Source organism: Peromyscus maniculatus, chromosome 19 (assembly GCF_049852395.1).
Source record: "Peromyscus maniculatus bairdii isolate BWxNUB_F1_BW_parent chromosome 19, HU_Pman_BW_mat_3.1, whole genome shotgun sequence".
Classification (NCBI taxonomy): Eukaryota; Metazoa; Chordata; class Mammalia; order Rodentia; family Cricetidae; genus Peromyscus; species Peromyscus maniculatus.
Genome location: NC_134870.1, coordinates 39951349 through 39965742, shown reverse-complemented (window position 1 = coordinate 39965742; position 14394 = coordinate 39951349).

The following is a 14394-nucleotide window of genomic DNA, read 5'->3' as shown; positions in this document are numbered from 1 at the left end:
TGTGTGTTCAGGGTCAGAGCTATTAGAGCCATAGCAAGAGTGTGGCGGTGGTGGCACACGCCTTTAATCCCATAAGATCTCTGTGTGTTCAGGGATACAGTCAGCATTGGAGACATATGCCTTTAAGACCTAGGGGGCTGTACATTCAGACAGTGACGAGGCAGTCATGTGTTTGGGTTTACAACCCATGAGAAGGCAGAACAACATACTATAAAAAAACAAATCGACAGGAAGTAGGTCTCTTTTCGCGAAGCTGGGACAGCAGGAGGAAGGGTGAGATTTTAGCTCTGAGCTCTGACTTCTCGGCTTTCTCTTTTACATTGTTTCTGTGTTTCTTATTTAATAAGACGGTTGGTTACATCAACATCTGGCGCCTAACGTGACAAGAATCCATTAAAAACCGCTTGGCTTGACGGCAGGTCCGCTTTCCCGCAAGGGCGGCAGGCGGTGGCAGGCGGCGGAGGAAGCGGCAGGAAGCGGCCGGTGTCTTAGTCCGAGCTGCCGGCGTCCTAGTCCGGGTAGCAATTTCTAGCCCGGGCCTAGGTCTGTGAGCAGCTTGCCTAAAGCCGGTGCTACAAACAACTCAGACCTGCCCTGCCGAACAGGGCCCTGCCTGTAAACTCAATGCACGTGGTCGGAGCTTAAGGAAGCCAGACCCAAGCCTTAACTCGGCACAAGAGGGAACACGTGGCTGCATTTAAGCTTTAGCCGGCTACGCTTTCTTGTGCGTTCTCTCTTTTCTCTCTCTCTCTCTCTCTCTCTCTCTCTCTCTCTCTCTCTCTCTCTGGATTTACACCTGGGACACTAGGTGGCTGCTTTGAAAATCCCCTCGGATTTCTACTGTTCTACGCAGATTTGGTAAGTCATAATATATCAGATATTTTAAAGGAAACTATCTAAAAGAGAATTTTTTCCACATTAAAAAAAATGGGTTTTATGTGTACACTGGAAGAAAATTGGTTTTTGTTCGAAATTTTAGGCAGTCTGGCAATGGAACAACTATATAATATTAGTATTGGTGGAATTATGCACCTTATCACTATAATAATCCACATTTTAATATTTAAAAAGATAGTCAATTTAAGTGCCAGGATAACAGCTTTAGAAGAACTTGTTAAACCTGTAAAAATTCAGACAGAAGAAATTAACAGTGAAGTTGTTTCAAGTCGGGATCATAAGGTTGCAGAAAGAAAGCCTGTTTTCACACAGTCACCCTTAATTTATCCTGTAACCGTACAGCAGATGCCTGATCAAATGGCTACACAAAATACTTGGGCTCCAATTGAAATGTTGGATTTAAAAAGGTTTAAGGAGGCAATAGTATCTTATGGCATGCATTCCCCATATGTAAAGCAAATGTTAAACACTTGGTCAACATATAATAGGATAGTTTCACAGGACTGGCGGGACCTTGCACAAGGTGTTCTGGAACCCAGCCAGAGACTTCAATTTCTGACTTGGTTTAAGGAGGAGGCTAAAAACATAGAAAAACAATGGAGGGATAAAGGAATACAAGTTTGCCAGGATCAGCTTATGGGCGAAGGCCAATATGCTTCAGCACAAACACAATGTTTATATGATGTCCAAACCCTAATTTTATGTCGAACGGCAGCCTTGAATGCATGGGACAAAGTTGAGGAACCAGGAAAAAAATCTGAGTCATTTACAAAGGTGAAGCAAGGCCCAAAAGAGTCTTTTACAGATTTTTTACAAAGACTGGCTTCAGCAGTAAAGAGAATGGTCTCAGATTCAGAAGCTGGTAAGGCAATAATTGAATCTTTGGCCTTTGAGAATGCGAATGCAGCATGCAAAAGAATAATCAGGCCATTAAGGGCAAGATCTGCACCTATGGAAGATTGGATTAGAGAAACAATTAATGTTGAAGCTGATGAGCATGATGATACATGGGTAGGAGAAGTAATTTCAAAAGGTTTGAGGAGTGTTAGATGTTTTGGATGTGGAAAGCAAGGACATTGGAAAAGGGACTGTAGACAGGTCATTCCCAGAAACAATGTTTCTTCAAGGAACAATGGCAACAGAATGCCCCTTCCTTCTGGAGTATGCAGAAGGTGTGGTAAGGGAAAACACTGGACCAACGAATGTAGATCAACAAAGGACAGACAGGGTAATCCTTTGCCTCAGTCTTCGGGAAACTCCCAGAGGGGCCTCAGGCAGGCCCCCAGTGCAAATCCAGTTCAAACCTTTCCGGCAGCCATAGAGGAAATGCCCGCTCTGGAGAGCGATTAAATAACCAAATGCCTATTGGAATAAATCATGCTGGTCAGAATGATGAAACAGAGAGAATAGAAAATTCAGGAGAAAACATAAAGAAAATTTTTTGGCAAACTTCTATTAATGAACAAAGACCAAAATTAACAATAAAAATAAATGGTGTTTTGTTGTCTGGTCTGGTAGACACAGGTGCGGACGTTACCATAATTGCACCAGAATTTTGGCATCCAACTTGGCCTCTTCAGGAGGTAAATGTTCAACTGTTAGGAATTGGGACATTATCTCAGGTGAAACAGAGTGCAAGATGGCTCGAATGTATAGGTCCAGAAGGACAGAGAGGAAAATTAAAACCATATGTGGCTAACATAACTATGAACCTGTGGGGTCGAGACTTGTTGCAACAATGGAATACTCAGATTAACATCCCTCCAATCTCAGAAACAAATCATAAACTAGCACATGTTACTGAGAGAAATATTAGAAGATATTGTTCTAATGAGTGGTCACCAGCCATCCATATTATACAAGAACAGGGCACAATAACTGATGATCTTCCAAAGACACCAACAGCTCTACCTTTAAAATGGTTAACAGACAAGCCTGTATGGGTCCAGCAATGGCCTTTAACAACAGAGAAACTCCAGGCTTTAGAAGAGCTGGTAGAAGAACAGTTAAATGCTCAGCATATTGAAGAATCAACCAGCCCTTGGAATTCTCCTGTATTTGTTATTAAAAAGAAATCTGGTAAATGGAGAATGGTAACAGACCTTAGAGCAATTAACAAAGTAATTCAGCCAATGGGCTCTCTACAATCTGGGATGCCTTTGCCTACTCTGTTACCAAAAGGATGGCCTCTCATAGTTATTGATTTAAAAGACTGTTTCTTTTCAATACCCTTACAAGAAAAAGACAAAGAAAGATTTGCTTTTACAGTGCCTACTTATAATAATTCTCAACCGGTTAAAAGATTTCAATGAAGGGTCCTCCCACAGGGAATGTTGAATAGCCCAACTCTGTGCCAATATTTTGTACAACAGCCATTGGAAGTGATACGTAAAAAATTTCCTAAATCTATAATTTATCATTATATGGACGATATTTTACTAGCTGACTCAAATGCAGATACTTTAGAAATAATGTTTGAAGAAGTAAAGAAAATTTTGCCTCGCTGGGGATTACAAATTGCTCCTGAAAAGATACAAAGAGGAGATTCTATTAATTATTTAGGATATAAAATAGAGCTACAAAAAATTAGACCCCAAAAGGTGCAAATTCGGAGAGATAGACTACAGACTCTTAATGACTTTCAAAGATTATTTGGAGATATTTCTCATCTACGAACTATTGTTGGGGTAAAAAATGATGAACTGACTAATTTGTTCAAAACCTTAGAAGGTGACAAGGACTTAAATAGTCCAAGAGAATTATCACCTGAAGCTGAGAAAGAATTAGCCTTGGTAGAAAAGAAAGTGCATGAAGGACACGTGAATCGTATTGATCCAAAGCTGGATTGCATTTTGGTTATCTTACCTTCTAGGCGTTCTCCTACTGGAATATTAATGCAGAGGGAAGATATTATATTGGAATGGATATTTTTACCAAATAAACCAAATAAAAAATTAAAAACTTATGTGAAAAAAATCTCTGACTTGATTTACAAAGGGAAAATGAGACTTCGTCAATTAGCAGGCATAGACCCAGCAGAAATTGTCGTACCATTAACTAAGGAGGACATTGAAAAATTATGGACAGAAAGTGAACCTTGGCAAAGAGCTTGCAGTAATTTTTTGGGAGAAATTAACAGCAAATATCCCAAAAGCAATAGAATTGATCTTATAAAGAGAGCTGATTGGATCTTGCCTCGAATTGTACGGCAAAAACCCATATCTGGAGTTCGTACATTTTATACAGATGCCAACAAAGAAGGAAAGGCAGGTTACAAATCAGAAAATTTAAGTAAAGTGGTTCAAAGTCCGTATAATTCAGTTCAAAAATCAGAATTGTATGCTATTCTGTTGGTATTAATGGATTTTTCAGAACCTCTCAACATAGTAACTGACTCTCAGTATGCTGAAAGAGTGGTGTTACATATTGAGACTGCAGAATTTATCCCTGATGCTTCAGAATTAACTTCACTATTTATTCAATTACAAGATACAATCAGGAAAAGGAATCATCCTTTATATATAACTCACATTCGATCCCATACTGGTCTGCCAGGCCCTCTAGCACAAGGCAATGATGAAATTGATAAATTATTGATAGGAAATGTGCTGGAGGCCTCAGAATTTCATAAAAAACATCACGTTAATAGTAAAGGTTTAAAAAAGGATTTTTCCATAACCTGGCAACAAGCCAAAGAAATAATAAAGAAATGTCCTACTTGTTCCTTCTACAATCAGACGCCATTACCAGCAGGATGTAACCCAAAGGGTACTCAGAGAAATGAAATCTGGCAGATGGACGTGTTTCACTTTGCAGAATTTGGAAAATTGAAATATGTACACCACACTATCGATACTTATTCAGGATTTCAATGGGCAACTGCTTTGAGTTCTGAAAAAGCTGATTCTGTAATCACTCATTTGCTAGAAGTTATGGCCATCATGGGTATACCTGCACAAATCAAAACTGACAATGCTCCATCATATGTCTCTGTTAAAATGAAACAGTTTTTTGCTTATTACAATATAAAGCATATTACAGGCATACCACATAATCCTACAGGTCAAGCAGTTATAGAAAGATCAAACAGAACTCTAAAGGATATGCTAAATAAACAGAAATGGGTAACAAAAACCCCTAGAAATAGACTGCATAATGCTCTTCTAACTTTGAATTTTCTGAATGCCAATGAGAAAGGAACAACAGCTGCAGAGAGACATTGGATAATAGAAAAAACTACAGAATTAAATCAGCCTATATACTTTAAGGATGTGCTGACCTCAGAATGGAAACCAGGGTATGTATTACATTGGGGACGTGGTTTTGCTTTTGTTTCTACAGGAGAAGATAAGCTGTGGGTACCATCAAAATTGATAAAGGTTCGATTTGAACAAGAGAGACCTCTTAATTAGAGGAGGTGATAGTTCATCAACCAGCATGAACATCCAATTTAAACTAACTTGTATCAATAAAACATGCCTTTTCATTTCATCAGATAATAACTTGCCAAAAAGGAACATCCCCAAAATTAGTCTTGGGGAAAGGTTTTTGTTTTTGTCTTTTAGGAGAATGAAGGTTAAGGAATCTGAAGAACACTGGACAAATGAGACAACTGAAGAAAAGTGACAAATCATCTATCCCAAGAAACAGAGTGAAACGTTGTATGGGTATATATTATCTAAAAAATTTTTTATGTCTTCCTAAATGTTTGTTTCTACTTTTCTCTAAAGATTTAACACTATTAGTCTTCTAACAGTCCCAGTTCAATTAAAATTTAAAGCTGACTTTGGAGTTGGAGAATGGCTCTCTCCTTCTTTAAACTCAAGCATGTTGTTAAAAGGAAAATGCAAACTCCCTGTATCATGCCAGAATAAGAGCCATCTTCTGCTATGGTACAGGACAAAAGCAAAATTAATTAAGGGACTATTCTATTACTAATCTCAACTCTTTGATTCTATTCTGATTCTTTAAACTTTTCTCAAAGTATAAATTTTATATCAAAATTTACAAGATTAATATATATATACATTTTAAACTTTGTTAAGATATGAATGGTCACATAGAGTACTAACTAATTCTAGAAAAAAGGCTAGCTGCATATATATGTTTTTGTGTTCGAGTCTCTTATCAGTTTTCTGCAGGAAATCACGGCCAGGCCTAACATCAACTGAAGTCTCCAGAAAAAAGATGGGGCCCCACAACAACAACAATTCCACGTGGACAATAATAATATCATTAAGCTGACAAACATCATCCATAGATCAGCTTTGAACTACAAGGTGCTCAGAGCAATTTTGAGATGACTAGCTGAGATGATCCAGTCTCAAAGACTACTTGAATAAGGACTTGAGATAAACCCTGAACTTTGGCATTATACACAGACTGGATAATGAAGGATATAGTTACCTCTCCTAGAATTTGACAATTAACCTAAAATTTTTCTTTCAGGATAAAGAAAACTTCGCCCATACCCAGCAGGAAGCAATTTTAAGAATACGACGCCCACATTCCCAAAGAGGTGGTGTGGGGCGGGTGGTTTTTTGGTCTTTTTAATGGGTTTTGGGTCTGGGATAATTTTCAGTGTTTAGGGGGGTTGGTTACAAGTTATTGTCAAGGGTTAGGAAAAAGGCTAAGCAAAGGAGATTAGATTTAAGGTTCTTGTTAAAAAAAAAAGAAAAAGAAAGAAAGAAAAGAAAAAGACAATTACTAATTTTAAATACTTTACATTGGATTGGATTGTTTTATATTGTATACAAATTTGAAATTGATATTGTTAGAAAATGCTATATGTATATTTCTAATTGTATTTATACCATTCATTTAACAATGTAATGCAAATTTCTGATCCTTGAATGTTATTATTATCAACTATTAGGATATAAAGAAATGAAAGTTAGTAGTTAGACATTACAATAGAACTTGTAGTCATATTAGATATGTTTTAAAAATTGAGCAGAGATGTTTTAGACAGGTCATCTTCGAACCCTTCAGAGATCTACAGAATATGGCATTTACAATGTTTTAATAACTTAGAAAATTTTTCTTTTTTGAGACATGTCAGCTCCTGGCAGTACCAATCTACTTTAGAGAAAATATGGGCATTGAAGAAACTGCATATGGAGTCAACTTTCATTCTGGCAAAAGTTAGCCACTGGACAACAAAGTATCCTCGAATCAACAGGACAAAATGGACAGACAGATCACGAAACAAGGGACTACTGATTCTTGCCAAAACAAGTGTGGTTATGGCTTTATCAAAAGGCATCTTCTGAGGCCAGGACAAATTGGCCCCATCCCTGAAGTGGCCTTTGCATCCGGAAAAGTTACAGTGCCCTTTTCTTCGAAGGCAGCTTAACAGGCAGAGGGCCGATGGATTCTGTTGTACAATGGAACAGCAGCTGAAAGCTCATGCCTCTCAAAAGTAGACTGGCATTTAATAGAGGGATGTAGAGAAGAAGGGGATGCTGAGATGAAGCCATATATACACAGCCAAGAAGAATGGACAGCTGAATTAAAAAACTGTCAACAATTTCCAGAATTTAAAATCCTGAATCATGACAAGACACTAGTGGAATTCAGGTGTTTCTGGTACGTGGACTGCTCTCACCCAATGTGAGGTTGAACTGTTGACCTTGTGTACATCCTACTTCACAAATGAGTCTGTCAGATACACTAAGCCTATAGGCTGAAGATGATGCCCCAACACTGCGGAGAAACCTCAGGTGACTGCCCAGGCAACTGGCTGTTTCTGTCAACTCACAAAATTTTTTGGAAGTTGCTTGCATGCACTTCCTGTTTTTATTTTTGTTAGCTAATATTATTCCCTTCTTGGGTCTCTGAGGGAGTTGAAGTTTAGTTAGTTATGGTTGAAGATTAGTTATAGTTGAAAATTAATTAGGATAGAAAGTGCATTAGATACATCTTGGATTTACCAAAATAGGATAGATAATGGAATTATTTTCTCTGATTTGTCAAATACCTGTTTAGGTATTTATTACTTGTATATATTGTATATAGTTATTGTACTTTTGTATATAGTTTTTCTTTTGTTAGTTATAACCTTGTGCTTTTTTTCTTTTTATTAAAATAGAAAAGGGGAAATGTGGTGGTAATCTAATTGTACTGAAATATTATTTTGATTGTATGTTAATAAATAAAGTTGTCTGGGGGTCAGAGCTATTAGAGCCATAGCAAGAGTGTGGCGGTGGTGGCACACGCCTTTAATCCCATAAGATCTCTGTGTGTTCAGGGATACAGTCAGCATTGGAGACATATGCCTTTAAGACCTAGGGGGCTGTACATTCAGACAGTGACGAGGCAGTCATGTGTTTGGGTTTACAACCCATGAAAAGGCAGAACAACATACTATAAAAAAACAAATCGACAGGAAGTAGGTCTCTTTTCGCGAAGCTGGGACAGCAGGAGGAAGGGTGAGATTTTAGCTCTGAGCTCTGACTTCTCGGCTTTCTCTTTTACATTGTTTCTGTGTTTCTTATTTAATAAGACGGTTGGTTACATCAACACACTACACACACACACACACACACACACACACACACACACACACACACACACACACACACACTACCACCACCACACCACCACCACCACCTGAGTACAATACAACCAGAAGAGCATATGGTCAGGAGAGAAAAAAATGCCCAAATGCACCAAGCTGAGCTGCAACCACCAAGTTTCCAGCTCAAGAGTTCTACTACAAAATATTAATGCAGAAACTTGGAACATCATCAGTGTCATGGGGCAGGGGAAAATGAAAATGAAACCAACAGTTTTGAAGGTATAAAAGAAGACAGCAGTTAATCTCCTACAAATATTAAAGCAGTAGTCATAGGTTCATGGTAGAGACAGAGAGCATACTTTTAAGCCTTAAAAGAGATGGAGATGTGGTAAATATTTGAACTTTTCATTGAAATTCATGGTGGTTCACCACAATTGGAGAGAAGCATAAGCCAGAAGTCGATTAGCTGTCATGAGTTGTGAAACAGTCTGAGCTTGATAGAGCTGATCTTCCTAGGTGGTCCTCTCCATCCAATGGAAATTTAATTTCCCACAGAGGAATATACTAGATGGACTCCAAAACTTCTTTAGTATCTAGAGCTTCCATATATTACATAAACAGTATATGGCATTCAGTAGGAAAGGCCACGAAAAATCTGGAGTCAGAATCAACCCAAAGCCAAGTACTTATATGTAGTAGAGAAGAAACCAAGATCTAACACACATATTGAAGTTATAAGATACATGCACCAAGTAGCTACGATTGCTACGATCACCCATATACTATAATACAGAAAGTTGATCTGCAATTTGTTCAAGTACTTTTAAAAAGTGAAAGACTTAACAACTATTAGAATAACTTATCAAATCTATGGGAAAGTATAAATTCTGCAGTTTTCCAGTGGTAGTGGAGGAGCTGAGGCAGAGGAGCAGATGTCTGGGTGCAGCCTAGGCTATATAATGAGAGCTAGTTTTCAACAAAGAGACATGGTATATAGGTATGTGAATAATAGCTTAAAGCATTGGAAAATAAAACTTGACTAGAAGTACAGAAAAACTCAGAGATATCTAGAACAGTGTAGAATGTCTAGGATAGTGTATATGTATGGTAGGTTGCAGAGGGGATGGAGAATAGGCCACATCTGAGGACATATGTGCCCAGGTCTTTCACAAAGTGATGAAATCAAGTATATCACAAGCAGAGCTGAAAGTGCTGTCACTGTAATTGACAAAAATAAGTTATTCATTTCATAATCTTTTTTCCAAGAATGAAAAAAAAATCGAACAAACCCAAACTGAGATACATCTGAGAAATTAATTTTCCAGAACTTGTCAAAAATATAAAAGCTATAAAACACAATAAAGGAAGTGAAATCATCAGAAACAAATGAATATATCCAAATCTTAAGTTGGGTCTTGAAAATAATAAAAGGAAATTAGTTTTACAACTTTATGTCTATAATTATTTCCAAATAAATGTTTTCAAGTACCAGTATACATATGATTGAATGTGTTATATATTTGAAATATTTAACACCATAAAAGCCTACAAGTGGTCACAATGAATGGATAGCTGATTGTGTGGCGGCTGCCACAAATAAACACATTTACCAAACAGTTCCTACATTTAAGGCTCAGGAAAGATTACAGAGAGGGGAGAAAGACTCTAAGATGCAGAGGACTAGAGAACCAGGACAGCTGCTACAAGAGACATGCTACAGAGGGCACTCTGAGAGGAGCTGAGAGCGCAACAAGATACAGTGCATGAAATTCTCTATGAATATATATATATATATATATATATATGTGTGTGTATATATATATATATATATATTTAGGCAGATTATTTCTATATACATTTGAATAAAGATTTTATTTCCATCGCTCTTAAGATAAAAAGCATCCTCAACTGGAAGAAAAGTTACTACATTGCCCTAATTTTTATAAATGCTTCATGAATAAGTACATTCTTAAAAATATAACACAGAAATAAACACTATATATTAAGGGAATTGGTACTTTAACTATTATATATGTATATACATACTGTGTGTTTTATATATATATACATATATACATATATATAATCAGCTCCATTGTTCTTATTAGTTTTACAAAAAATATTAGCAAATTTATATTTCAAATTAATAAAGTAGCAACTTATTAATTTTATTCATGATTTAATTTACAAATTTATTAGCAAAAATTCAGTTGCCATCAGACATGGTGACTTATATGTAGAACTCTAATACTTGAGAGGCCAAAACGGATTAGCCATGAGATTGAGGACATCCAGAACTATATAGTGAGTTCCAAATTATCTTGGGCTATGGAGTAAAATTTTGTCTCAAAACACACATATATAAAGACACAGACACAGACATATGCACATACGTGCGCGCGCGTGTGCGCGCGCGTGTGCGCGTGCGCACACACACACACACACACACAACCAGTCACCTTTATATAGCTCCTCTGTGAAATTATGAGCAAGCACATTTGTAGCAGTGATTGCATGTAAAATGCCTGAGAGTTCTTAGTAAGGCTTATTTAATAATTGGATAAATAAATCTAAGCATGTATAAGTATATATTTGATTATCTTAAATAGCTGGGGAACTGCCATCCTTCATACATACAAATAAAAAGAAATAACTGACTTTTAAAATGCCATACTACAGAGCCAGGCGATCAAATGGCTTCCATAAATATGTATAAGGTGTCTCTATTTTGGCTCACATCACAGGACAGGTGTGCATCTAACACCTGCCTCAAATGTGGATGATCTCCACAAGAGCTGGCTCTGAATGCTCTAGATCTCCATTATTATTTAAAAGAATGGACTAAGAATGAGCAAAACACCATAGCCACTGATGGGGGCCAGGCTTTATAAGTTGAAGGGCAATATTCTACAGTAAACAATACAGGCTCGGAATGTGGCTGGAGAAATGTCTTTGAAATCTTCAGATACCAAGTTTGGAGGAGGGAAGATAGCAGACAGCTGAAAATCTACTTAGGTAACCAAGGCTGACAAGTGATCAACTTGCCAAGAATGCCTCCAGGTAGCCATGTAGAAAGAGCAAAGTTTGTTTGCACATTCTGTGTCCATGTTCCATTCTGTAAATGTACTGTGTTCTGTGAGAAAACTGAAGGGAAGAAGAAAAAATAATAACAATTACAGAAACCCCCCAGTAATGTGTTATGTGTTTTCACAGTAAAAGAACAGGTAAGAGGTGACAATATAAATGAACTTGCCCAAGCCTGTAGGTACATATGGATTTCTCTGATGAATCAGAAGGAGTTTCCCTGGAGAAGCAACGGAACTTATTTAATAGTTAACCAATTATTTTAATGCTACTATGAAAACAACATTTAGACAAAATCAGTGGTAACTTTTCTGGACATAAATGTATAAAGAACATGTGGACCAGTGTTATTGGAGTCCATATATGGGATTTCATTTCTCTTTGACAGAAACTGTGAAAAAGACCATTTTTACTCTAATCCCCCCACACACACTTTTCCTTTCAGTTTCTTTCTTAAGGGATACGCTATTGCTTTTGATATTTGCCCAAAGGCTTCCAAGTCAAGATATCACAGAGATATTCATACATCAGTGTTTAGTGCAACACTCTTTCTAATACACAGTTAAGTGACCTAGGTGTCCAACAACAGAGAAATGGACAACAAGAACATTATATACATATAAAATCTTTCAATTTTCAGCTAAAAAGAAGGCGGGGCTGGTGAGAGGGCCACATTGATCAATTGCTTGAAAAATAAGCGTGAGGACCTGAGTTTCATTCCAGCACTCGTGTGAAGAAGTTGGGTATGGAGGTGCCTGTTATCTCTCTGCTGGGAAGGAGAGACAAGAGAATCTCTGGAGCTCATTGGCCAGCTAGTCTAGAGGAATTGATAAGCTCCAGGTGGAGGAACAAAAGTTGCCTCAAACGGTAAGTTGGAGCTAGCAAAATGACTCAGCTGTTAAAGGTGCTTGCTTCCAAACCTGATGACCTGAATTCAGTCTCTGAAACTCACATGGCAGAAGGAGACAACAAGCTCTGGCCTCCACAAATACACCATGGCATGAGCATAAACACATGGAGTTTTGTAATTTTTCAGAAAAAAAAAGATACAAATGAGGAAACTCATATTAAGTGAATTAAGTTCACCTCAGAAAGATGAATAGCATATGATACGTGTTCTCTTATTTGTGGATTTATATTTAGTATAGATGCATAAAATCTATATCTATATATGGCATGAAAATAAAAGTACAGCTGGATAGGGCATAAAGGGGATTAATAGGAAAGGTGAGAGAAATAAAAGGAAGTGGAAAGAGACACAATAGGATATGCTCAACTATTGTGCAGCAGTTTCCTTGGATATTAAAATGTTCCGTCTTGAAAGGAAACTATGACACAGGATAGTTACCAGAAGGTGAAACAACAGGATATAACAAAAGGATATGAAACATTCTACCTTGCATAGAAGCTTACTAAAATAGGAAGTAAGGAACTCAAAATAGTTCAGGAAGTCCCTGGAGCTGACTAGATTCACTAGACCCATCCATTACTAAGAGTATATAAGCAGTATAGATTGCTGAGAGATACTCACAGATCAGTTGAGATGCTTGAAAGAGGCTCAGAGGAGCATTCTGAAAGAAACAGAGATGAGCCAACCCGACTGGAAGATTCAGAGACCAGTCTAGCAACCTGGTAAAAGTAGAGCCCAGCCAAGCATAAGACTCTCAAGTGAGCTGGGTTGTTTGGAAGAGGCTCAAACCAGTTGATCCGCCAGGAAATAATAGCCTCCCATGTGTTAAGCAGCCAGCACACTGTGTAGTGTGCTTCAGGTTTCTAGCTTTTGTGATTTTTCATCATGCTTGAGTGTACCTTTCTCAGTAAAATACCATTGCATAAATGCACCACATTTTCATTATTTATTCATCAATTGATGGACATTTATGTCATTTCCATATCCTAGGTGTTGTAATTAGAGCTACAGTGAACAGAGTTGAGCATGTATATTTGGAGTAGGATGTTGAGTCATTTGAGAATATGCTCAACAGTGGTAAAAGGTGGATAATGAGGTAAATATATGTCCAGTTTTTTGAGGAACCTCCTTCTACAGTGGGCTGTACCTGTTTGTAGTCCACCAGCAGTTAATAAGTATCCCATTTTCCCCACATCCACTCCAGCATTTGTTGTCTTTAGATTTTTGTTTGTTTGTTGTTTGCTTTGTTTTGTTTTATCTTAACCATTCTGACTAGAGTAAAATTAAATATCAAGGAAATTTTTATTCATATTCCCCTGATGACTAATGATACTATACATTTAAAAAATATTTCTTAGTTCTTTACATTTCATCTTTCAGAAAGATGATTAGTTCCTTGCGACAGTTTCTAATTGGGTTGCTTGCTTCCTTGATTTTTATATTTTGTTTGTTTGTTTGTTTGCTTGCTTGTTTTGTATATTCTGGACACTAATTTTCTGTCAGATCTATAGGTGGTAAAGATTTTTTGCCCAATCTGAAGGCTGCCTGTTCACTCAGAGGGTGTTCTTTGGGCTGGAGACACAGGTCAGTGGTGCAGAGTGGTACAGAGTCAGCTCTTGCAGAGGACCGTTCTGGATGGGTCACAACTGCTTGTTACCCTGGCTATAGAACAGCCTCTTGTGGACTCTTCAGCAACCAGTATACACATGTGCAAACACACACACACACACACACACACACACACACACACACACACACTTAAAAATATTTTTGAATTAAAATTTTTCCTTAGTCTTTTATACTTCTATAAGTAAGTTCTCATGGAAGAATTGAGCCCTGGTCCCAACCTAAAGAGTGACTGCTCACTTACTGCCCATTTGTAGCTATTTTCTAGGGTCCACTGCTCCTGGTTTTTTTTTTTTTTTTTTGGAAGGTACTGGTCAGCTGTGGTGGAAAATATGTCTACCCCATGTTTGTACCAGGA